This window comes from Heterocephalus glaber, unplaced genomic scaffold (genome assembly GCF_053883595.1).
Source record: "Heterocephalus glaber isolate CG9 unplaced genomic scaffold, H.glaber_assembly_v1.0 deba00001104, whole genome shotgun sequence".
In the NCBI taxonomy this organism is placed as follows: Eukaryota; Metazoa; Chordata; class Mammalia; order Rodentia; family Bathyergidae; genus Heterocephalus; species Heterocephalus glaber.
Genome location: NW_028258193.1, coordinates 3,141,534 through 3,167,171, shown reverse-complemented (window position 1 = coordinate 3,167,171; position 25,638 = coordinate 3,141,534). Strand labels below are relative to the sequence as shown.

The following is a 25,638-nucleotide window of genomic DNA, read 5'->3' as shown; positions in this document are numbered from 1 at the left end:
TTTATACCACATGTGTACATGGAGATGACAGTCATACAATAACTCCCATACGTGGCATCTACATACATCTACAGGTGACAAGGCACACGGCACACATTACACACAGCACACACATCTCATACATGCACACCATGCAATATACACAGCACAAACATCTATGCACATATTACATTCATGCACACTACCACACAACTTAATGGAATGAAACTCAAATGTAAATGAAGAAAATTATTTGGTGGATATTTTTTAAGAACTTGATTTGTGTGAATTTCAAACCTATGCCAAACACTCGCCATTCAGTCCCAAGTCTTGACTACTGGTCGCCCACTGTGAATTCTTGGCTCTGTTAAGCAGACAGCCTTCACCCTTCCATCGCATGTCACATGCTCCTTACTTGGAAGGAGGGGACCACTTCACAGTGCGTGCAGACTGCAAAACATCACCAGAGTGGCACTCACATTGCAAATCACAGGAAAACCAAAGGACAGAGAGAGGAGGGAGGGGCAAGAGAGTGAGGGGTGAGAGAGAAGAGCGAGGAGGAGGAGGAGGAGGAAGAGGAGGAGGAAGAAGAGAACCTATAGCCCAAACTCCACAACCCCTCTCCCTGCCTTTCTCTGCCCTGGGCTGCTGATCCCTCTGCTGACCTCAGGGCCTGACTTGGCTCACTGACTCCCTGGATCTTCATCTCATTGCCGTGAGTATAAACGGAGCTCAGGCCTTGGAATCAATGGTGATGGAGCTGAGGGAACCTCTTAGACTGCATGTGTGAGCCGTCACCCTGGCCCTCAGGAGCCCTGAGATTTCAGGCTGCCCCTGGGAAGCGTGTGTTCCACAGGTGAGGCCCCTGCGACTGACCAGATGCCAGACTGGGCCCTGGGGACAGCTGAGCACTGGAGGGAGTGGCAGGACCCGAGAGGACAGGGCGCTCTGCTCAGCACCCCAGATTGGGCCCAGGCTGCAGGCCTGCAGGTCATGATCTCTGGTCCCTCCCTCCCTGTAGCCCGGAAAGGCCGAATTTTGCAACCTGGAGCCACGGGGCCACGGGACCCACTGGAGACCAGAGGTCTACGGGCTCCGCCCCTTCTCCCTGGACCTGCACGCCGGCAGAGTTTCCCAGCCTCCGTGCTGCCGCCCCGGAGTGTGCTCCTCAGGACTGTGGCCCTCTGCGGTGTGGCTCTCCCAGGCTGGGCGTTGGGCGCCTTCCCTCCTGAGGCAGTGAGGGCTGAGGCCCGCCAGCTCTGGGCTCTGGACGCCTGGCCTGGCTGGGGCAGCAGCAGCGGGGCGGTGCCTCACCCCAGTGCACCAGGCAGACCAGACTGGAAATGGGACCAGGGCTCCCTGCAGACAGAGGGCCCCACGCTGTGACAGATTCCCTCTACTGTTTTCTGCATGGTATTGTTAGGTGATACGGAGCATGTGTAGAAATAGTCAATCATCTTTCCCATTAGGATTCCTGAATCCAGTATGAACTTATTTTCATTAAAAAGAGACAATATTTGATGAATTAAACGATTATAACATGTGACAGACAAAAATAAAGAAGCGTGCATTTTCATTTTTATTTTCATTCTGTAGAATATTTGATTGCTTCATGAAATGTGAAGGCATGATAAACGTAAAAGAAAATGTTGTCCTAATTTCCTTAGATACCCACACAACAGCCAAAATAATGATGAGAAGAAATTCATGTTACACAACTAAAATGGAGTGGTCGGCAGCTTCAAATCTAGCTCTAAGTAGTGCCACATCCCCTGTCTTCCACCAGCACAGCACGCTATTAACTGTGTTTCCCTTCACAGGTGAGAACTTTCAATTAGTTTTGGAAGTAAGTAGATTTTTAAAATTGTCTTTTTTGGAAGTGAGTAGCTTTTTGAAATCATCCTTAAATGTGGGTTAATGAAGTGGACAAGCTTTTAAGTGATAGTGTCAAGAATGATGATATCACTGACCCCAGTATTAAATTAGTAAGGATAAAATAACGCGTGAAGTATGACCAGTGCTTTCCTGAACAATGTCTGTATATCAGTTTGTTTCCCATTGGGCAGATGAGGAAGCCGTGACAGCCTTATGGGAAGGCCCCAGGGAGACCTCGCCAGCACCTTCTCTGGTCAGGGAGACAGAGCGGGAACAGAGGGAACAGAGTGCGGTGGTCATAGAGCTGGGCTGGTGCTTAGCCGTCTGAGACATTGTCTTTGAAGGACCTAGAAACACCCACACAGCGAGGCGGCTGTGACAGGCACACGTGCGGGAGTGACGTCTCAGCCAGAGAGTTTCACTCCATGCGGCCTTGCATTCTCCGTGTGCTGTTGTAATGACATAAGAAGCAGGGACTTGCAGCCAGTGGGTTCTGCCATGTACATCACGACAAATGCGTCCATTTCAGTGATCAATACCCACTTCCTGAAGCAACAGGACCACAAGGTGTATAGATCACTAGTGTGGCACTTTACTTGACAACTGACATTCACACAAATCAGGGGCTCCAACATGTACCTTCCTGGGCACCGGCATTCTACTTCCGAGCTTGCTGATGGACATTTTCGAATTAAGTTCAAGGCACTAAAAAACACGGCCTGTATGCAAAAGCCAAATTAGTCTGCTGGGGAGCCATCACTTGCAAATTGCTTATTGCAAAAGCAAAGAAATTTTAAATGAGAGTTTGGCTTGGACAAAAACTGTTGGCCTCAGATAACTGCTGCTATAAATAACTATACCTAAAGTGAATGTCTTCCTTACATAAGATGTATTTAGGTTCTGCATGTTAGTAAAGCCTTTGAAATCATTAAGCGTTATTGGGCAGAAGTTAATCAAATGCTCTTGGAGGACAAGATATAAACAGCGGCATAATTCATTTTCTGGAGGCAAATTGATGAGGAGGGGTGGTCATCAATCTGCAGAGTGTTTAACCACGTCGGATTTCGTGGCTTTCTTGGCTGGGAAAGTGACTAGGGAGGGACACCAAAAATTTCCAGCTGAGACCAGAGATAAATCAAGGATAAAAGTAAATGACACATAAGTGCTGTACTATTAGTTTTAATTATTTTCTGGATGGTTTGCTTTGAGTTTATAAAAAAAGCAACTAGAGCTTTCTGAGAACCAATGACCAGCTGTAAACCCGGGCTGTGAGATGTCTGTTCTTCAGCGATGTACACTGGAGAAGGAGGAAGTCAGAGAGGTCAGCAGGTCTGTCTTAATGACCAGATTACAACAAGGGTACAAAAGCAACGATTCAGTGCACACTTTCCACTTTTCCACTATTGTACTTGTAATAATTAAGTTGGAAGTGAATTTGCAAGGTTGCTGAAACCTTCTTCTTACTTTTATTTATTTATTTAGAAATCTAGTAAAGGAGAGAGAAACTTGGGACTCCAATTTGAGCTTCGGTTCAGATTCTGACTTAGCCGCTTAGGAACTGTGTGGTATGGGCAAATAACCTGGCTTCCTGGGCCCCTAGTCCCTGGGTTGTTAAAAAGAATTAATAATATATTATGGATAGCAAGTGTCTAGTGTAAAGTAGATGCTGAAATGAGTTTTGTAAATAAGGAAAAATTATAGAGCAAACTCCTTTTATCAGTATTACCTTAAAGAAACAATTAAGGAAGTGTTACCCACAGGAGGCTTCTCTTCAAAGACAGGGCTTGTTGTTCTTTGATTTTGTCTTTTTGGGAGAAGCCAATAGAGTCCTGGAATATACATATTATTAACAGTAGGACTGTGAGTCAAGAAATGGAGGAGACTTTATGTGAATTTTGAGAAAGCCTGGTAAATTGAGTTTTTGTAGAAAACTTTCCATTTAAGTGAAATGGCAGTCATAAGCTGATGTCACAGCCCTGCATCTAGTGGTCCGCAGTTGTGGTTGGACTGAATTAGCAGTGCAGTTGGACTACTGTTATTGATGGTTCTCACAGGCATGCAAGCATTAAAGTGTCGGACAGGGAGTGGCTTCATATGACATAATACCAGGTTTGTAAATTTAGTCCTGGCTGTTAGGTTACAGCTCAAGGATTTCCTGTGTAAATATGCACTCACAGAAATGAATTTTTAGAAGAAATTTTCTAATTATCGGCACAGTGAGAGCAAAGCTCTTTGTGGTGAATTTTCTTTCCATCTTGTGACTGACTTTAGTTAAAATTAAGTGGAAATCTGTCCTGCAATGAAATGCATGAACATGAAGAACAATTGCTACATAGTGGGAATTTCCAAGAACTGCGAAATACGTAGATGGATGTCCAGATCAGGTTAGGGGAGAACGGCCCCCTGTGTAGTAAGGAAGTGGCCGTGACCACAGTGAGTCCCCTGCTGTCCACTGTCAGGAGGGCTCCTCCACCTGCAGGGCCCGGAAGCAGCCTCAGTGTGACGCTGAGCAGTTCCGCCGCTGTGACCCATCCTGCAGCACTGATGAGACTGCACACTGGATCTTCATTTAGGAAGAGGAGGACAAACATATATTGAAGCTGTGGATTTCTCACTCAAAGTTGACAGGGCAGAAAGAAAAGGAAATAACTGATCTCATTTGCTGATTTTAATAAAGTGAATTACAGGATTCATAATGAGATTTTTCTTATTTAGAACAAGGCCTGTGCATAGTACAAGGTCACTAAATTAGAAATTTTGTGTAACTGCAGATATTTTAATTTGCTTAGGAAGGGCCTCATCACAACGTGTGAGAATCATTTCAGCGTGTTTTACTAAAATGAGGTAAGCATTAGGTGAGTTGGATAAAACAGTAAGAATTTGGGGGTTTAAAATATCAGGCTAAATTTTAAAAAGTATGTACATAACTTTGTGTTTCATGTATGCCCATGCACGTGCATAATTACTGACTGATGTTAAGGTATCATTTTCAGAAACCCATTGCAGTGTGGATATCAGGCATGTCAGGGCCTGGCAGTGTTTTCCAAGGTCCTGTTCAGATGAACTGGATGAAATAACTGGTGAATGTGAAGGATTAGCATTTATTTAGGGCCAAATAAGGCAAAAGGAAAGGGGAAAGCAGCGTCTAAGGAGAAAAACGTGCGATGAGAGAAAAGGAGGACCCGCACCCTGCAAGCCAGAGGCCAAGTATGAGGAGAGCAGTGGGCTGAGGCTGCCCTGCTTCAGAGCTCCTCCAATAGCTGGTCCAGGTGGCCCTGCCAGGTCCGGGCCAAAAGGCTGGCACCAGCAGCTAGAGGTGTCTGAGCGTCAGCACCAGGTGTGCGGTTCGCCTCCACCTCCTGCCGGGCTCTGAGCTGCTGCTGGGCGCCCCTGGTTTCCAAGTCGTGTCGTGCCCCCGCCTCCTACATCAGTAGGACAGCTGTGCCCGCCTGTGCCTGCGCTTGAGTTTGTAGGGGCGTCACACTGCACGCCGATTCTCTTGGTATCATCTTGCACCAGTACACGTGTGTGTGCACGGCGGGGTCTCACCCTGCAGAGCGCGCCAGTGCAGAGCACACGTTAATACTCTGGCAGCCTCCCCCTTCATCTCTTCGTCCCCCACCCTTTTGCAAACGATCTCACTCCCCTTTTCCTACTCTCTTTCCTTTTGCTCATTATTTATAATTTGGGCTTCTCCTATAAGACCAATCATGCGATATTCAAGCTCATGTGTCACTCTTTTAAATGGGTGTACTGAGAATATAGAAGACGAACTTTGTTTCAGCTAAGGTATGAAAATTATCAAAGCTTTACTTTCCAAGTAAAACTTGTTTACTGATTTTTTTCCACTAGAGCGTTTCCGATAATCATACAGAGTTCTTTACTTATCCCAAATTTTCAGGACTTCTCATATCTTCTCTTGGGTATCTACTGAACAACTGTTTTAAATTAGTAAAACTAATGACCAAAGTAATACATAAGTAAGACCAGTATTAAGTTTTAAAATTAATAAAGCTAATAGAATAGCTGAAGTGCTAGCATAAAAAAGACCAGTATTAACTTTGGCTAAATGTAGTTGTAATGATGGCTTTGGCCATTTAAAATAGCATTCTATAAAAAATATAGAAATTAAAACATGTTTTAAATTTCCTGGGCATCGTTTCTAATCAATAAAGTTTATAATGCAAATCTACAAATAGTACAGCAAAGAAGAAATTTGTGTGTAATAGTAGATAAATACATTTCAAGTCATTTTGTTTATTTATATTCTAAATGTCGCTCATGAATTTTGAATTATAACTTTTAAGCTCCAGATTGTATCTGTGTGTGTTGGACACATGTGTACACGTGTGTTTCTCAGAATGGTAGATATATTATTTTGCATTCCTCAGTAGTACCTTGCAATTCAGTCTCTTTTTGTGTGCACATGATTGTCACTTTAGAGACATCCACAAAACAGACAGATTTTATGAAAAATATCAATATAAATATAGAGACCAACCCTATAAGTACAACATCATTTATGTATGCTAATGTGCCGTGGTATATGTAGCATATCAACTGAAAGGATTCATGGCCCAGGAAATAAAAATGTGATTCCTATAAAGCATAAGATTACCAAATATAGATGTGCACTGGATCAGATGTAAGTCTTTTGAATAATGCCTTGACATCTATTTCAGGATCCTTTTATGGAGAAAAGAAACATTTACTTGCTCTTTGTTTTAATTTTAATTTAAACTATTTTAGAAAAGCAGTCTAAAATAAAAGATTATATGTACATAATTTCATTTCTTTTCCTAAAGAATGTACAAATATTATTTAAATTTACATCAAGGAACAGAAACATACAAGACAACACACTTATCAAAAATATATGCAATTGGGCCGGGGATTTAGCTCAGTGGTTCCGTCACCTGCTGCGCAAGTGCAAGGACCTGAGTTCGATCCCCGGTACCAAGAAAGAAAAAAAAAAATATATATATATATATATATATGCAATATTGATTATGTTCACCAAAGTAACACTCACGTTTCATGAAGGACAATGAGGCTTTTATGGTCCGTTAACCTGATTTGACAATTGCACATGTTTAGATCCAAAGGACGGGGCTGCTGGGTCCGGGTAGAGATAAGAAGGAGAATAGCAACATCAGAGCAAAGTTGTCGCTAAGAAGTGCAAGAATGAGACAGAGAGATAAAAATAGAAACGAGTTACCCGTCTCACTGAAATATTCAGCAGAGCTGGATGTTACTAGAATATGGATAAGATTTAAGAAGTGATGTTCTAGAATCCGAGCGCACATCCAGTCTATCAGTTCTTGTTTGTAACAGGATGGCACTCCCATTTACGTAAGGATCGCACTTACATTACAAAGGGAGTGAAGACTCCTCTGTGAGTGGGGGCCGTTAACCTGAGCGCACCACCACTTGCTGCTCAGTCACATATCATGTCCTGTTCTAAGGTTTTTAATGTATTTTCTCACATAGTCTTCAAAACATACCATAAGATCATTCTTCTCTTCACTTTGAAGATTTAAGAAAAAACCAAGGCGAAGAGCAATGAAGCCCTTTTCCATGTTTATAACTCATGACTGAGCTTAGCTGCGTAAACTCGGTGTTTATGGTTTCATTTTTCTGATCTTCCTCAGCTTTTGGACCAAGCAAACTGATGTCTCTGTCCTCAGCAGTGACCTCATGTGCAGGAACCCAAGGTGGATGCTCCGTTCCTGTCCCTTGGTCTAGGGGACACTGGGCTGTTGCGCTTCTGTGTTCTGCTGGGCTCCGTGGCGCTTACCTCTCTGAGTCTCCCTCCCTCTCGAGCTCCTGCAGGCTTGCTTTCTGCTCCTCACACTCCTGACTTCTCGCTACCTCGGCCCCTGAGGTCAGGCTCTGCTGCCTTCTGGGCCCTCCCTGCACCCCAATCCCTTAACACTCTCCCCTGATCGCATGCACTGAAGTGACTGCTTCCTGTCATCTCCCACATGCATTTGTCCAGCCCAGATCCCTGAACAATTCTTCCCCAAGGTCTCTCATAGCAATAAATGGTAATTCCAGCTGTTAATTCAAGGAACTGGAAATCTTTGTTGAATTTTGTTTTTCTCTAAAAATCTACCTCCAATCTTTCATGTTTGTTGTTACTTTGGGCCGGGGATTTAGCTCAATGGTTCCACCGCCTGCCTTGCAAGTGCAAGGACCTGAGTTCGATCCCCAGTACCAAAAAAAAAAAAAAATCCCTAGTCTAGCAGCTTCTCCCTCCTCCAATAACCTTCTTCATTGTAGATTTTTAAATTTAATCATTTTCATAATGCTGTATCACTTTGCCACCTTATCTCTGTCTCATACACAGTTCCTGTCTACTAAAGAGCTGTAGAGATCTCTGCAGGAGCCAAGGGACTCAGACCTTCATTCCTCCATGCAAAGTCCTCCAATAGTTTCCTGTCTCCTTCAGAGGAGCACACAGGGCTCTGGCAAAGGGCTGCGTAGTCTGAACAATCAAGGCTCCATGTACCTCTGGTCCCCAGCCGGCCAGCTGTCACTCACTGAGCTCAAGTTTCCCGACCACCTGTGTTCCCAGGCCTGTTCCTGCCCCCACCACCATTGTGTCCCGATGCCTCTAGGACTCGTCTGTCCTTTCCTCCCCATGGAGGAGTTCAGGGAATTTCAGATGATGGCCATAAAGACCTTTTGCCTTTTCCTTGGTAATGCTCACCTGCCCCATTTCTCCCCTTCTTCTTGGCAGACCCCAAGTCCTGTACTCACCTTAGAGAGCCACCTAGAGGATTTCCTGAGTCCATGAGTGCCAAGTCAAGAACTCTGATTCTTTTCTTTGCATGTGTCTGCATGTTGGCAGCGGACCAATGGATTCAAGCTGCTCTGAGAAGGAAGGAACCACTGCGCTTGTAAAGCTTGAAATGTCAAGCTTCACATGTTGCTTGGAGATGTGCATGTATACATATACGTGTGTATGTATTTTCACATCTATGTGCATACTGTACATCAGACGAGCCGTCTTTGTGATGAAGTATTCCTTGTATTTCTGCAACCAGGGAAGTAGATTGAGGAGGGCTTCCGGGACAGATGTCAGAACTATTCTTGGGTTCCTTTTATTTAAGGTGTTTATTTAAGTTATTTATTAAATGGATGCTGACTGCAAGAAACTTTTCTCGTCCTTGCAGGTAAGACAGGAGTTTGCCATTGGGTAGCTTTCAGGACTAAAGAAGACCAGGGTGAGGAAATCTGGGGAGTGTTTGGGAAGTAGTAGTGGGCATGCAGACTTGGGCAGTGTGGTTTCCATTCCTTTGCACATTGGGTCTGCAGCTGGAGTCTGGTGTGAGCAGATCCACTCGCAGAGATCTGGAGTTTCACTTCACAGGAGACACGGGATGCAGATGGCTTCAGAAAGCAGAGGGCATGCTGGGTAAAGACTGTGCAGCTGTGGAAGAAGAGTCGGAATCCAGCAGCATGGGGTGTGGTGGGAAACAGTGCAGGAGCAGGCGGACCTCAGCAAGGACCCTGCGCATCCACCTGTGTGCTGAAAGCAGTGACCAGCCTTGCAAACGTTTTGAGTAGATGAGTGACACAGCCTTATTCACCATGCAGAAAATGCGTCTGGCAGCTATAGACTGGAGAAACCAATTTATAGTGTCCCCAGTGAGGGGAGAATAGCAGTATCACAGGTCAGAATGAAAGGGGCTGATCTGATGAAGCAGATAGATTTAAGACGTACTGAGGGGGCAGTATCTCTCCTTGAGAGACAGAGTACCAGGGGAGAGTCCACCTAGGGGGACAGAGAGGGGGGTGCTAGCTAATTCAGGCCTGAAAGGGCAGGGAGATTAAGGACCCACCCACACAGACTCTGGACTGGCTTTGGGATGAAGAAAATGTTCTGAGATTGGATTATGGCCAAGGATGCTCCATTCCACGTAAAGAACAGAGAAACATCTGCCTGGACAAGTTGAAGAGGAGAATTTCCATGTGTGTCAGTCTCAGCAAGCTGCTATTTGCAAACAAGTCTTGGGACAGTTGCTCAGTTAGATGGGTATTGCTAGTGCCATGCCCTGAAAATCTCTGCTCAGGAGCAGAGCGAGGCCCTTAGGAGACTCACCTTCAGCTCAGCGGGGAAGGCGGCAGGGACCAGCACTGCCTGCATCACAGCCTTGATTCCTCCCCGAGCTGTGAGTTAACTGCTTGTTCCTGAATGCTGCTCTTCAGTCTCTCCCTGTTTGTATGCAAATTTAAGGTCCCTGCCTAAACAAAATTAATTAATGCTTAAACTAATCACGGATGCAAGTTATTCAGTCATTATGAGTAGCAGTTTCCATGTCAACATAGATCAATTTGGGAATCACAAAGTCAAATAAAACCAGACTGTTTTATAATATTGTATATGCATTAATCGTGTAACTCTTAGTGCCCTAAAGTTTTGAAGGCTGTTTTGAATTCCATAAATCAGAACACTTTCGTTAGTGGGTTTGTCTGGGGCATGGATTAACCTACCACTGAGGTGGATTCTAAACAGTTTAATAATTATTACCACCATGATTGGTTCTCCAGGATCTAGGATAAGAGCGATACATCCTATTGCCTCCTGTTACTGCCAAGGCGACTTCAGTAGGGCTATTTAGAAGGGAGGCTTATTAAGTGGAGAGGCAGGAGCAGCCATCCTGGTCCACTGGATTCTGCGCTCCCCCCTTCGGGCTGCTTGTGGAATTGCAGGGCCGGCTCAGCAGGCAGCCCTGACCTTGAAGCCACAGAAGTGCTGATTGACGCTGTTAGGAGCAAAAAGATGGCGTTGTGCTGAGTGCGTAAGAATCTAAAGTAAAAGGAGTGGGCGAGAGCAGCAACATCAGTGTTCAGATCTGTTAATTTCCTCTGGGAGGGGCATGGGGCCATTTCAAGGGATCTTGGACAAAAGAAAAAAAAAATCAAACAAAAGCCCGAGCCCTGGTGCTTGGGGAGGTTTGGGTAAACACAAACTCAAGTCGCAGTACTGGTTTCCGCAGGAAGCGTAGCATCCGGGATTACTTGAAATTACCAGGTGCCTGCAGGTGACATCTCTCCCACCTCCTGCTGCTATGTACGGTAGACCACGATCCATACTTGGTCGGAAAGTGGAATGTATAGACCGAAACCATAAGTTAGATGAGCACTCTGGGGGCTGATTTCTGTCTGATGTGCGGCAAGGGAAGCATTGACGTGCACGCAGTGAGCGCGGCTGGCCGTGGAGGTCGCCCTTCCCTGCTCAGGGCAGTGGTGGCGTCCTCCCCGCTGGCCCATGGCAGGTGCCTCCTTCCTCTTCATCCTGGAGTCTCCTCTTGTGCACCCACAGCGCAGGGGCCGGTGTGGGAGTCGTCTCATCTCCAGAGCTTCTCTGCTCCTCCCTCAGGCTTTATCACTCAGCTCTTCCAGTGAGACGTTCTGCACAAGTTCACTGCACTGTGCGGGGAGCTGAGCGGACAGGATACTGTCTCGAGAAGTAGATAAAGTGTGGCCCTGATTAACTACAGGAGGCAGACAGGGCAGCTACCTTCGGAAGACAGGCAGAGTCCCTGGTCCGCACAGCAGCACACGGCGGAGGCTTCGCCAGAGCCCAGCGCTGGCAGCCCCTGTAAACCGGTTCCTGAGGAAGGCGAAGAGGGGAACTACAGAAATGGAGGATTTGATGGAAGACTCCTTGCCCCTCCCCTTCATGTATTTTCTTTGTGTTCTCATCACTCAAAATCCACTGTTAAGGAAAGATCATGGGAACAAGAATTCTTAAGGAATTAATTTTTCCAAAGTCATAGATTTTAATAAGCAATTCATTCCTAAACCTCAGAAGTTGTCTCTGATAGTAAGCATCAAGTACTGGTCCTAGGCCGCAAGCCTATTCTTCCGGGCGACTGCACAGGACAGGGAGAAGGGCAGGGGCGGGCGCGGACTGCCCTTCTCTGAGTCCGCTCACCCGGCGCAGGCTCTGCACTTCCCTCACCTTCCTCGCTCTCAGCTCCTCTTCCTGAGGCGTGAATGAGGTCCTGTCTGGAGGCAGGGGGTAAGCTCGAGTCCCTCTTCCCACATGACTCAGTTTCCATGGATTCCTGGAGTAGGGGATGCAGGCCCACGATGACCTCTGCCAGCTGTCACCCAAGCTCCTCACCTGCTTCCTTTCATTTTTCCAACCCCAGCAGCCTAACCCTGTAAGCTTCACTCTCTCCCCATTCCCATTGCTGTATTGGTAAGAGTTTATGCCTTTTTCTCAGAAACTTTTGAGCTATAGCTTCTCAAATTTACTGCTTTCAGTCACTTTAGTTTTTAGAAATTCAGTTACCAGTTATGGATAAGACAATTGATAAACTCTGTTTTTGAAGTACTTATGTATTGGTGAAACCGAATGATAGTGCTAGGTATCTATACAGTGTTTTAGAAATATTTAGTTCCATGCTTTATCCTCTTGGTAACCCTGGACAGTGTAGGTGATGCTGACCACTGAGCAGTGCCTGGGCTCGGCTCTGCACTCGATACCCTTCCCTACATGAAGACCCAAAGCTCTGTGCTGAGTGCAGCCCCTGTGCTGCTTTCTGCCTCCCGTGCCCACTACAGCAGACACCTGGTAGCCTCTTTTGTAAGCCTTTTCTCCTCAACTGCATCCATCGCATCTGGCAAGACATGAAAGGTTAATGAAAACTAGCTCAGAAGATAAAATGTCATTAAAATTGGGTTTGCATCTGAAGTTTTATAGATCATAAAAGGGAGAAAGGAATTACAAAGAAGTGGTTTTAATTTAACCTAAAGTAAAATATAAAAGGTCTATTATTGAACTCTGGGAAGTAGTTTCCCACTGGATGTCAAAAATCCAATGTGTTTGAAAGGCTTCCATTTCTATTCAAATCCCCTTGACCTCCTTCGCTCCCTCAGTTCCCTGCTTGGTCACTGACCCTTTATGCTGCCCATGCTTTCCTAAGTCCCCGGCTCTCCTTCCCAAGAACTCTGCAAGCTCTGAGCTGACCAGGTGCTGGCTTCCCCTTTGCCACAAGCCCAAGGTGGAATGAGGCACACAGGTGGTCTCCGGGAATCTTACACGTTGCCTAAAAAAATCACCTCTGTAGTCTCCCCAAGGCTCAGTGTTTCTTGCAGGGTTTCATTACCCATTGGAGGAAGGACAGATGCAGTCAGAACAATCATACCCATTATTCTGTAAGTACATTTTTATCAGCCTCTCCGAAGGGTCAGCTGGAACAGTAGGCAAGTGATAAACTGATCTTAAGCTCCTAGTTAATTTTTCCTAGTTTTAGTCTTAGCATCTTAAATCCCTTCATTGTATCCCAGTGCGATGTTTAGAGTTGTGTAGCTGGACTTGCACTCATACGTGGCACATCGCCTGTTATTCTACTTCTGTTCTGATGACTTACCCAGCACTTCTGCATTGCTTCATGCACTTACCCAGCATAGACTTAGCACCTGACATGTGCTAAGGACTTGTAATAATTTTGAGGAGAAAAGGCTGAAAAAGTGTAGTCCTTGCCCTCTGGAACCCACTGCATCAAAAGCAGGCAAAGTGAAACACCACATTTCCTTTCCGCCTTTCTACTAGAATCATGTCAGTGCAACTCATAATGCTTGTTTTGCAATAAAGAGAAGCTACCAGTCCTGTCTATGGTCAGTAGTAAAGGCAACTTGGAGATGCTGTTTCTGCAATAATATTGCATGAGTCCTTCCCAATGCCGCTCTGCTCACGGGGAAATAATTAAAGGACAAACGATAGGGTGGCGAGGTGAAGCCAGGAAGCTCCCTGAAAACTTCCATGAAGAGGAAAAGCTGCTTATCCGTCTAGGAAGTTGTTTCATATATTAGGACCTAAGTTCCCACCTTAAGTTATTTGCAGTAATTGAGACTGGAAAAATCACATGCTCAATAAACAGTATTTATGATAGTGTCGTGATTAATAATTCTTCACACAAACCTACCTGCTACAGAATTCTGACACATGAACTCATGACCTTAGAGCAGTTTGGTTTATTAGTGAAGAAAGAGAATACCAAAAGTTTACAAGGGAAATGCTGTCAAAGGGTTTCTCCTTCCTGAACTGAAAAACAATAATAAACAGGTATTGTGAGAGCATCACACAGAAAATAGAGCACCACTGCTTTGGTAATGTAAGTCTGTCTCTTCAACGTTTATTTGATATATTCATGATATTTCTTTTTAATATACTATATACTATAATACTGTTATATTGCATGTTTTTGAAACTCAATGCAATCTTAAAGTAATGAGTTATTAATTCAAATTAATATGTATCCGGTGTACTAGCAAGTGGTCAGTTAGCTTTCATATCATGTAATTATCATGATTAATACAGATAGCATGGAGATGGGCACAAGTTGCCATTAGTTGAGGCAGAAATAAAGTGTATTAACGGTACAGGCATTGTTCGTCTATGCCTGGGTTTTTAGTTTGTCTTTGCCAGCTTTTTATATCTGTCTATGGGAGAAACTCATAATGCTGGCAAACTCTTCAACATTTTAGTAGTAAGAGTGTGTAACTGAGTGTGCTTCTTGCTCCATGTGTTTGTGTCAGGCATTTAACGTCACTTGCTGATTCATTCAGTGAGTTTGGCCCTTGCTTTATTAAGTCTCAGACCCTGTGCTACAGTCATGGACACACAGGAAAAGTTTGGATCTTTGCATTTAGATGCTGATAATCTTATTGCCAGAGAATCACTGAATTATAAGTGGATTAAAATACAGCTTTCTCCTGAACGGGGCTCTTTAAGAGTGAGATATTTTAATTGAGTCTTCATCATGTTCTGAACACTATTCAGTACTTTAGTTTTTGAAAGAAGTTCTTACAATAACAACGCAGTTAAAATTTACTTATCCAGGGTTACAAAAGAAACAACCTGGGGCTCAGAGAAGTTCCATGCCTGGGGCAGCTGAGTGCCGTGACTAGCGGTGTGATTGTGAATTTGGTTTGCGGTCTGGTTTCTGTGACCGAAGCATCAGGCTCCTGAGAGGTCCTGCTGAAAGCCCTTCTCACAGAACACTTAGGACCCTGAGGAGGCTGGGGTGTGTCCCATGTCTCCCAGTGCAGTCTGGCCACTTCCTCTTACCGCATTGTCTTCAGGTGACAGACAGAGGGACTGAAAGAGGCCAGCCGTCAGCAGGGCCCTGAAGGGGCACGAAGCTCCTTGGCTGTTGTATCAGTCAGCTCCTCTGTGGCTAGGACACAAACAGGACACCCACACCTTAGAGGAGATTGGTTTGATTCGGCTCACAGTTTCAGAAGGCCGCCTCTGCAGTCCGCTGCCTCCTGCATGGGAACCTCAAAGTGGAAGCGCACAGTGGAGCAAAGCTGCTTAGTTCTGGGCACAGGAGGCAGAGTGGGGTAACCGCACCCAAGAGGAAGCGGTGAGGGACCAGACACAGCACTCATAGTCATGCCTCCGGGCCACCAGACACCCCCGGAAGCCTGCTTTCCTAGCCTTCCAGGCTGATCCCAAAGTCAATCAAATAGACACAGGGAAGCCTCACCACCACGGCTGTGCGGCTGTGCTGAGGGCCACCTGCAGAGCCCGGCCGAGGTGTGGGGAGCTGCTGACAGCCCCGAGACCTGGCTGGCAGGTCCTTAGGGTCTTGGCGGGCTCGGAGCTTGGGGCTTCCCAAGGATGAGGGTGGCACAGTGAGGACAGGGGCAGCCTCAGGACCTCAAAGCACAGCGTCTGAGAAGCCAAGGCAGGTGTGGGTGCCTGCAGTGCGGGGAGGGCTCTGCCCCACACTCTCGCCCACGCCGAGAGCTTGGGACAGCGAATTGCCGTAGCCTCCTTCCTGAAGTGCATGGGGAGAAGGAGAAGTTTCCACCACAATGCGGACCGTGGCACAGCACACCGGGGAAACCGAGGTCTAGGAGAGACGCAGAAGGTCGATTCCTGAAACCAAGGCAGACCAGCTTTGCGCAGGCTGAGCCCCAGGAAATCCACGCAGGTTAAAGAAATTTCTAGAAAAAGTTGATCACAGAGTGTCTACTTTGTCTAAAATGCTGGGCTGTGTAAAATGTAAGTTTATGGTGTACAGAAGCATAAAACCTACATTGTGGGGACTGGAGAGAGAACGGAAGGTGGAGGTGTCACACGGGGATGGACAGCCTCGATTTGGGGATGCATCAGCCTCTGAACTGCACTCGGGGAGGGAGTCAGCTCATCTGCTGCTTTGATTCAAGGTGATAGCGTGGTTTCCTGTCCTCCTTCACGTGCTTCCCAGTCACCTCGAGTGCTCTAGGTCTATGGCGCCTGCGGCCTCACACGCTCCTTCTGGGGAAGACAGAACTGCTAATGCATGAGCGCACTCTTGGCATGAACCCCAAATCCAGGCCAGGTCGGCCAAGGGCAGCATGAAATGCTCCACCCTACTGAGGTGGATAAGGCATCGCACCCCCTTCCTGATGAATCCCATCAGGCGCCTTTCCTCTTCGCCCCTCCCTACTCTGAACTGTGTTTCATACCCTAGGTCCCACATAGTAATCCCAGTTCTACACAGTTTTGTTTTCCACATTTGTTACCTGCAGTAAACCGAGATCTTAGAGAACTGAATGGGAAATTCCACACGTTAACGTACCGTAAATTTTCAGTTGCATACCTGTCGGAGTGGCATGATGACATCTGTGCCTTCCAGCCTCTTTCTGCCCGGTGGTGAACCATCCCTCCATCCACCACACAGGGTATGCGCTGCCTGCCCTTCAGTCACTCAGGAGCCACACTGGCTGGCAGGTGGATTGTCCCTGGGGCGGTGCTCGTTGACTTGGTGTGTCCCCAGTGCCCAGGAGTAGGGATGCTGGCCACTCGGGTTGGAGAAGAGGACTGTGGAGCTCTCCTTTAGGTGGAGAAGTTCGAGGTACTTGACTCAGGCTGTGCTGAGGTTGCCAGGATCTACAGGAAGAACAGATCTTCTATGCACAAAATGGCGAGGCAGGGAAAGAAACATCTCACACAGGAAAATTTATGACACTCATTATGTGCACGGGAAAGAGAAAGTTGGCCAAGCATACCTGTGGGCACCCTCGTGGGCCCTGGAGTGGGCCTTGAGGATGAAGGCAGGCCACTGCTCCGGGCTGTGCTCACTGGCTTCCTTTTCCATCTGCACAACTTGCCTGGGAGGTCCGGGGCAGAACTGCTTCCTCATTTTATTCCGATGAGCAAGCATGTCTGTCCCAAGCGTGCTGGTCATGTCACGCGTATGTGAAGCCTAGAAGGAACTGCCAAGGACACCCGAAGGAAATCCTAAGGAGAGTCAAGAAACACACCACACGCTGCACACATGAGGTTGGATACGTCACATTCCCCCTGGGTGTAAAGCTGTCCTTTGTGCACCTTCACTAAGTCCCAGTCATCATCATCAGTGAGAAGCCGCCCTGCATGTTCCTGGAGCCCCTCCGCCTCCCTCCCTGGAGTTAGCTGTGGGGTCAGATGAAGCACACAGGAGCCACATAGGCTGTGCCTTCCCTCGGCTCAGCGCCCGGCAGAGCACCCTGGGGAAGGTTCCAGTCGCTGTCTTTCATGCTGGACACAAAATCATTTGGATCCACTGGACACGAGATTGCCTGTTGGACTCCTCATGAATTAATACTTCTTTCTGTCCCAGAGCCCTCTCCAGTGTGATCTTTTCCAAGCTCTCTATTTTCATGAACTCCACTTAGTTTCATTGGAAATGCAGGGCGGCAGTGCAGGAAGAGTCGTAACTGAAAGGAAGAAGGAAGAAGCAATGGTATCCATGCTGCTGAGGAGTTCCTCCCCACACCCAGCAGCCGATTTCCCTGGCAAGAGCTCCGAGCGCGGAGTCCTGGGGAATGAGAGATGGCCAGCCCCAGCCTCTGACTCTGCTCGGCTGCAGATGTCGCTTTCCCTCGCTTGGCTGAGCTCTGACATGCGGGCTGTCCAAATCACTGAGTCCAAACAGGAGCCAGGGGCCCTGTGCAGACACACAGGTTGATTTGGAGGCCTAGACTCCTGAATTCTTTGCGAAGCAGGGAGATGTGTGAACACCTGTAAAATTTCTGTGAAATTTCAAAGCATCATCTAGTAATGACTGCCTTTTAAGAGTAAGAACAAAAGCAGAGTATACAGCTTGTACTGCATACTAATCAAAATTTATTCATAAAGTTCAAGTTCAAACCTTGCCATGTCTAAATATTTTCATTATTTATTACAATTATCATATGCATGATTCATGTTACCTGTCTGCCTTGTTCAAGAGAGCTCGTCCTGTGGAACAGCACCCAAAGAAGAATTGGGCAGATCTCTGCCACTAGCTTGTGATAACAATCCAAGCCGAGCCAGGTGGAGCCAGGCAGCAAGATGCCGCCCTGTTGCATGTATAAATGTGCATAGATGTGCAAGTGGCCAAGTGCAAGGCATTAATTAATATCTTGGAGGCAGAAGGTAAGGAAAATTAATCTTCATGTTATAATTTGAGAAATGAGTCATGGTAGTTAATTAACCTATCTAATACCTCAAGGTAAATGAATGCCTGAATCAATTTACAATTAACAATTCAAATAACCCCATTTCTAAAGCAGCCTTACAATACCGGTGTTTAAAATCAGAAGCTGACGTGCTGGCATCTGTCTTCCCTTGCGGTACTGGTGTGTGCTTGATAGGGATCTCAGGAACCAGTGCCTTTCAAGGCAGAGGCCTCTCCATTTATTTTTCACATCCTACTTGGCTGTGGAATACTTCACACTAGAAGGCACTTAATGAATTCTCAAAAATATAATAGATGTCCTTGCTTTTGCTCATAGTTTATTCTGAAATATTCCACAAATAGAAAGTAGATGTCGGTTCGGAGCGATCGGCTCTGTGACGCCCCACGCGTGCCAGGCCCGGGCTTGAGTGTTTGCCTGGCCTGACCCTCCAAAGCTTCCTTACCTGTGCTTACTGTGTCTGCCACCCAGGAGGGATTTGGTAGATGTCAAGCGAAAAATAAACTCCCCTAAATCAAAGGAAATCCATTCTGGCGCACAGGAGAAAATAGGGCTTTGGCTGTTAAACGTGAACTCATACAGGTCTTGTGAAAAGCTTCCTCATCTGGGCCGCTGAATGTGTTACGCATGTGCAAGATGTGGTGATAAACATGAGCTCTGAAAGCTCCTCAACCTATTTCCCAGCTCAGCCACCCTGCAGTCTCCAGCTGCCCACTGGAATGTGCAGTGCAGTGTCTCCAGGCTGCTCGGATTTAGGAGTTTAAATTTGCTGCTCCTTCCGCCACCTCCAGAATAGCTGGTTTCTAGCTTTCCTCTTCTCTTTTAGCTGAAGATATGCTCAGCTTCCTAAATTAGGCACTCAGAATATCCATGGACCCTGAGCTCTCAGACTTCTCCTTCTTCATGATCAAGCCGTCTCTGGCCTTGTCAAAACTAACAGTGAAGACATTTCTGCTAAGGCATCATCCCTCACTCCACAGCAACCACAGCTTCCCCCCTGGCCGGGCCACCCAGGCCCGCTGTGTCCTTGCCCTGTCCTTCTGCAGCCTTCACCACACCATGCTTTCTAGTCCTCCTCTAAATGCCAGGGCCTCCCAGCACCCTGAGAGTCCTGTCAGACCTCTCTCTTTGTGGTGGAAGAAATTTCCTGATGATTCCCTACCACTCCTCTTCTCCCTGTCACACATCCCAGCCGCTTCCTCCATCCTGGGAAGCTTCATCTTGCTCAGCACCTACACAGGCCACTTGGCCTCTCCTCGAAGAGGATGCCAGGGTCTCAGCATGCTCAGCTTTACCTCCTCCATCCATCAGCCCCTCAAATGTTTAGCTCAAAAATGACCTCTTGGACAAGACTTTCCATGAACCCATAGGCATTTGCCCACTTAGTTATCTGCATGTTTCCATGCCACATTGAAGACTCACACCGACATTACTTGTGTCTCTCTCAACAGCATGGCTTTCCCTGCAGAAAACGTGTTTGCGTGCCGTGTACAGTTCCCAGGCCTGCTCCATCCCCATTGTTCTCTAAAGTTATAGGCTTGAATCTAACCTCATCATATATCCTTGTTGTATCTGTATGAACTAGAGGTTTATAAAATGATGCATTGTCTTACATTACATATTTGCATAAACAAAAAATGAAAGAATCCATTTATCTGTAGGAGTCAAATTTTTAAATGGTGTGGATGGTGGTGGCACCTACTGGTCGTGTGTGATATTGCATCCTGGATCTATTTTTATACAAATTGGGGTCAAAAACAACCTATGAGGAGCTGAGGTAGTGGAGAAGAGTCATACTGCACTAAGGAACTAAGGCCAACTTGCAACTGACCAGATTCCACTGTGGTCAGTCAGATTGTCCTGTTGAAGGTCATTGTCCTCAGGCAAGCAGTAGAAGTCATGTCAAACCAAAATGGTTTAAATATGCCACCTGCCTTCCACCAGACTAGATTAAGCACATGCTGTACAAGGAACACTTCCAGTCTTGTCCACTGTGGAGTGAGGATGCAGGGCACACATTTACTGTCTTTGCCTTCAAAACTGCAGTGCTCCATTTGCAATATTACGAGGAGTGCATCGTGATAATTTATCACTGTAGAGAGCTAAATTTAGCGGGTATCAATTCTACTCCCAGAATGAGGAATATGTGAAAGTTCTCATGCATATTATATGCAGTAAGAAGTAGAACATCGGATGCACTTTCCTTCTGAAATATTCTCACGTAAACTGCTGGAATGACGCTGGTCAGCTCGAGAACTGTTCACACCAGAAATAGGGACCAAGAGAGCCAGGAATTCCCTGCTGGAATCAGCCTAGACCTTTCCAGGGCAGAGAAACCGGAGCATGTGTGAGGGGAGTGCTCTTGAGCACCTGCTGCAAAAAGCTCTGCTCCATGGCTGTGGCTGGCATCTGGAGAGCTGGGTCCAGTTAGCAACCTCAGTCCTCCCTGGTTCTGCAGGGATGCAGTCGAGGACACTTTAGCATCCACCTGAGAGTTCTGTTGTGAAAAGCAAAAGCGATCACGCACTCGAAGCACTTAACAGACATGCATGACCCATACCACATGCTAAGTAAACATTAAGTATCTGTGTGTTTAACCTCAAGCAGGAAGCAGTTCCCTTCCGTGAAGTCTTGGGTACTGGGTGCCTCTACCTCCAGAGTTCCCCTCACTACTCCTCCTCCTTCTCCTTCTTCTTCCTCCTCTTCTTCCTCTTTTGCTCCTTCCAGACCGGGGAGTAAACTCAAGGCCTTTATACTAAGCTCCACCCCAGCGCTTTTTACTTATTATTTTGAAACACAGTCTTATTAAATTGATAAGTTGCCGAGGTTGGGCCCAAACTTGTGACCCTCTGGCCCCACATCCCAGAGTGCTCGGATTATAGGTGTGCACTGGACCCCCTCTTTACACGGATCATCTTTTGGTTGACCTAGGGCCACATCGTCTCTTCTCTGAAGTCTGCCCTGATTCCATAGTAGGTACTGGTGGCCACCACATTGGGTGATAATGTTCCCATGCCTCTGCACCCCACTGCTCCCACCCCCTTCCACATGCTGACCACTCCATACCGTGTGCGCGCTGCTGGGTGTGCCTGTAACTGAAACACAAGGAAGGGAGGGAAACCGCCATTTTGCCAAGCCAGCCACTGGAGATTTTTGAAGAGGTGGGGAGATGAAAGCTGAGTTGAGCTGCAGTGTGTGGAATTGCTTCTAAGGCGTCTCCTTCAGAGCCTGGGTACCTGACCAGTGGGGAATTGAGGTCCCCACATCCTTTGATCCCAGAGAAGGAAGTGAGATCTCCCAGGGTCTGGCCTGAGTCTGCGCGAAATTCAGCAGCTGTGTCTTCTCTCACTGCACATGGGCTCACAGGGTGCTGGTCCACGTGCTGAGGTGGGGAGCCGTCGGTCCTCTGAGGGGCACCTGCCACAGCACGCTCTCCAGAGCTGCCATGGCTGGACCTGCGAGGCCAGGCTTCCAGATCTGCTCGCAGGTGTCTTGTGAATATTCCTCTACTGTTTCCCTGAGGTATGAAGAACTCAGAGAACTATCATTCTACAGTGCTCACGACACAAAGGAAAGTACAGCGTCCTGGGGCTACGGGTCAGGCTGACCCTGGGCTTCAGCACTGAACACTGTGACCTTCGGGAAAGCTACATAAACCTCTTGAGACCTCTGCTATCCTGACACACGACAGAAGAGCATGCATCTGACAGAGTCTTGACCTGGAGCAAATAAGATGCTGTGTGTAAATGCTTGGCAGCAGTGGACAAGGCATGTGGACATCGGTAAGCAAGCAGGAAATAGGCTGTTTTGTCACCTGTCATCGCTTCATTAGCCGTATCAAGCATGGTGATTATAAAATCTTGCAACAGCTAGCAAAGCTCTAGGCAGACGGTGGGCGCCAGAAGGGAGCCTGAGCTGAGCTCAGTTTTCCAGCCACACCGACAATCTCCTTTGTCGTACCCAGAGCCACCTGTCAGGTGTGGGAAATGAAAAGACATCTGCAAGTAGTTGTATTTTTCAGATTCTAGACTCTTCGTCCATTGAATAGCTGATGATTTAACGAAGTTTTGACAGATTCTCTTTATTCTGAGGCATGGGTAAAATGCCTTTAAACAACTTCCCCACTTGCTGCCTTGGCGTGGTTGGAGTTGATAGAAAGGGCAGATCTTCCTCTTATTCACTCTCTACCTGCTTCAGCCCTGAGGAGGAAGGCCATTAAATGCCTCTTTGATTAGCTGTTATTCTTCTCCAGGCAGCAAATAATGTCCGGGTAACCTAAGAAGTAAGTTCACTGAGAGTTCATCAGACTCAATTCCAGAGGCATCCTTCGATATTTATTTTCCAGAACTTTTCCACCCATCTAATTTCTACCCCTCCACTCTTCTTCTCCCACATTCCCGTCAGACTAGAGGACCCCCGACTCTGTAGTGAGCTGTACTTTTCTTAGAGTGGACAGTGCTGGTTAAGCCGAGACCATGAGGATACAAGTCATGCTACAAAAACCTTGGCACTTTCTTCTATGGCTGCCTAGTAATAGGTATTGGTCACTATGAAATCAAGGTTCATTCCATTTATTCTCCTCTCTCTCTCTCTCTCTCTCTCTCTCTCTCTCTCTCTCTCTCATCTATCCTCCATGAGATCTGTGACCACTTAATTATCCTAATTATGTTCCTTCTCCTTCTTCACAAAGATTGTGTTTTCCTTGTAGTGCTTTGCCACCAGCAGTAGATTCTTGACCCATGTATGTCAAGTGTTCAACATAAAGATAAACATGAGTCCCCCAAAATTATTTGAAAGAATAATGTTCCCTTATGAATTCAATTTTTTAAAGTTGTTTCACAGCTAAGTACTATTTAACAACCATCTGCAGCTATAATGCATCAAAAAGCTAGGGAGAGGCCCGCAGAGAGGTTGAAGGGAAGGAAAGAAAGAAATAATCTCATAGCTCCTTCCTTGGCTGAGTTTGAATTCATTGGGGCGGAATGGTGCAGGGCTCTGGTAGGGCTATGTCAGGATCATCATCTGAAACATCTCCCAGAAAGTTCAGGGTGCTGCAGGCCTGGTTATCAGGTGACTGGATTCAGGGAGATGCTTGGATTAGGAGGGTTCCGTCTGCATCGGTGGATTGATCTCTTGATAGTATCATAATATGATGGCCTCATTGGGAGGTTGTGGAAACAGGAAGTGGGCCTAGTTGAAGGACCATGGGAACATGGCCTCAGGTGCTCTATTCGGCCCCTGATCCCTTCTTCTCTGAATATTTCCTCCCTGCCATGAGGCAAACTGCTTTCCTCTACCAGGGTCTTCCTTTTCAATGTTCTCCCTCATCTTACTGGCACAGCAGGAGTCAGTGGACCATGGACTGAAACCTCTGAAGCCCTGAGCCAAACTATGCTTTTCCTTCTCTAAGCTGCTTTCTCTGAGGTGCTTGGTCACAGCAATGGAGAGCAGAATGGCTACTATAGCGCATATATTGGAAAGACCAGTTTCTTACTCACATTCCTGTCATGGAAGCAAGGCTCCTTATGTATGTCAGGTTCCTCAGGACTGACTCCAGCCTCTATGCAGCTGTTTCCAGAATGTTGTCTTCTACACCTGGCTGTGGGGCAGCGCACACTCAGGCATAAGTAAAGAATAAGCCATAGCCCTGCACAGGGGCCTGACAGAGCTTGACGAGGGGCGCGGGCAGTCACATGGTACAACACGTGTGTGAGCAGATAGCATCTGGGTGAGGTCTCTTCCTACACTAGGCCTCGTGACAGGGCTCCTGTCCTTGCTCCTGGGGCAGCAACGCTCTGCTTCATGCTTTTGGAACTGGTCTTAGAGCCCCAGCAGCTGTCTGAGCATGTGCAACTGCTGCGAATGGGGTGACCCTTGCAGTAAGATCTGTGTACTCTGCACCTTCAGGTCTCTGTCTCCCTAGTATTTAGCATGGGGTTGCAGACACCCAAGCATGTGTGTTTGCTTCAGATGAAGAAAGGCACGAGCATACTTTGGTAGGATGGAGCTTATGAATGAGTATTGTAAAACAAACTCTTTAACTGAAGAGAAATACTTAAAAAGTCATTAATGTTTCATAATATTCTGATGTAAGCAAATTGAGAAACCATTATTAAAAGATTGAAAGAAGGTATATTGAATTTTGGGTCACAATAGGAAAGATCACTCAGAAACTAAAAGGACTAAAGTAGATAGTTTCGCCATTAGTTACCCTTTGATAAATTGAAATACATTTGGAGAAAGGGAACCTATTGAGTTATAATTAGTTATATGTATCATAGCATAACTCTAGTAAATATTAGCATTGCATTTTTGAAAAATTTGAATCTATTGAATAATATAACAAAAACTGTTGTAAGTTCCAGAGTCAAACTATGTTCTTGTTCTCTTCAGAAGTACTAACTCTGTGGTGCTAACTGCAGTACTAACTCTGTGGTACTAACTCTTTAGTACTAACTCTGTGGTGCTAACTGTAGTATTAACTTTGTAGTACTCACTCTGTAGTACTAACTCTGGTGTTAACTGTAGAACTAATTCTGTGGTACTCACTCTGTGGCATTAACTCTGTGGTACTCACTCTGGTGCTAACTCTGTAGTACTCACTCTGTGGTGCTAACTGTAGCACTAACTCTGTGGCACTCACTCTGTGGTACTCACTCTGTGGTACTAATCTCTGGTGCTAACTGTAGTACTAACTCTGTGGTGGTAACTCTGTGGTGCTAACTGTAGTACTGACTTTGTGGTACTCACTTTGTGGTACTAATCTGTGGTTCTAATCTGTGGTACTCACTCTGTGGCCCTCACTCTGTGGTCTGGGGTGGTTAACCCTTTAGAATGGGTTTCAGCCACGCCTGCTGGGAGTGTGTGTGGACTGATCTCTTACCCACCTATCTGAGCAAACTGGGCCTCCCCTACAGGGAGTCTGGGTGGAAAGGTGATGGATTGCAGGACTCTTGTCCTGGGCCACGCTTCCGGGTGAGGGTGCCTCTGTCAGTAAAGGTGCCACAAGTCCGTGGGGATCAGACTCCTGGACAAAAATGAAACAGTGAGAAGCTCACTTCTTCTGCCCTTTGGGCTGAGAGACGACATGGTGTCTGGTGACCCTTGGGGATCTTAATGTCCTGGGCACTTGCAGCAGAGCCTGTCTTCCTTCAGTCTCCCGACAGTTGGCTTCTGTCTCCCCGACCTATGTGCCTAAGAAAAGTGGCAGGTGTGTTGATATAACTCCCACTGACGTTAACAAGAGTACATGGAGTATTTTTATGGAATGATATTGGCTTGGCGTGCGGAATACCGAGGGACAATGCTTTTGCTTTTAACCATGTAAGTGAG

At 46.5% G+C, this 25,638-nt stretch overlaps 1 protein-coding gene and 1 long non-coding RNA gene across 5 annotated transcripts in view; both read left to right on the top strand.

Annotated features, from left to right (window-relative positions):
- Csmd1 (CUB and Sushi multiple domains 1) overlaps positions 1–25,638 on the top strand; it is a 1,515,607-nt gene that overhangs the window by 110,245 nt on the left and 1,379,724 nt on the right. The gene's annotated exons all lie outside the window — the stretch shown is intronic.
- Positions 1–25,638, top strand: part of LOC147828400 (uncharacterized) — a 158,741-nt gene that overhangs the window by 108,829 nt on the left and 24,274 nt on the right. Inside the window, exon 2 of the long non-coding RNA XR_015450869.1 lies at positions 1–25,638. This exon is cut by the window's left edge and continues 46,571 nt beyond it; it is cut by the window's right edge and continues 24,274 nt beyond it. This is a non-coding gene — a long non-coding RNA (uncharacterized LOC147828400).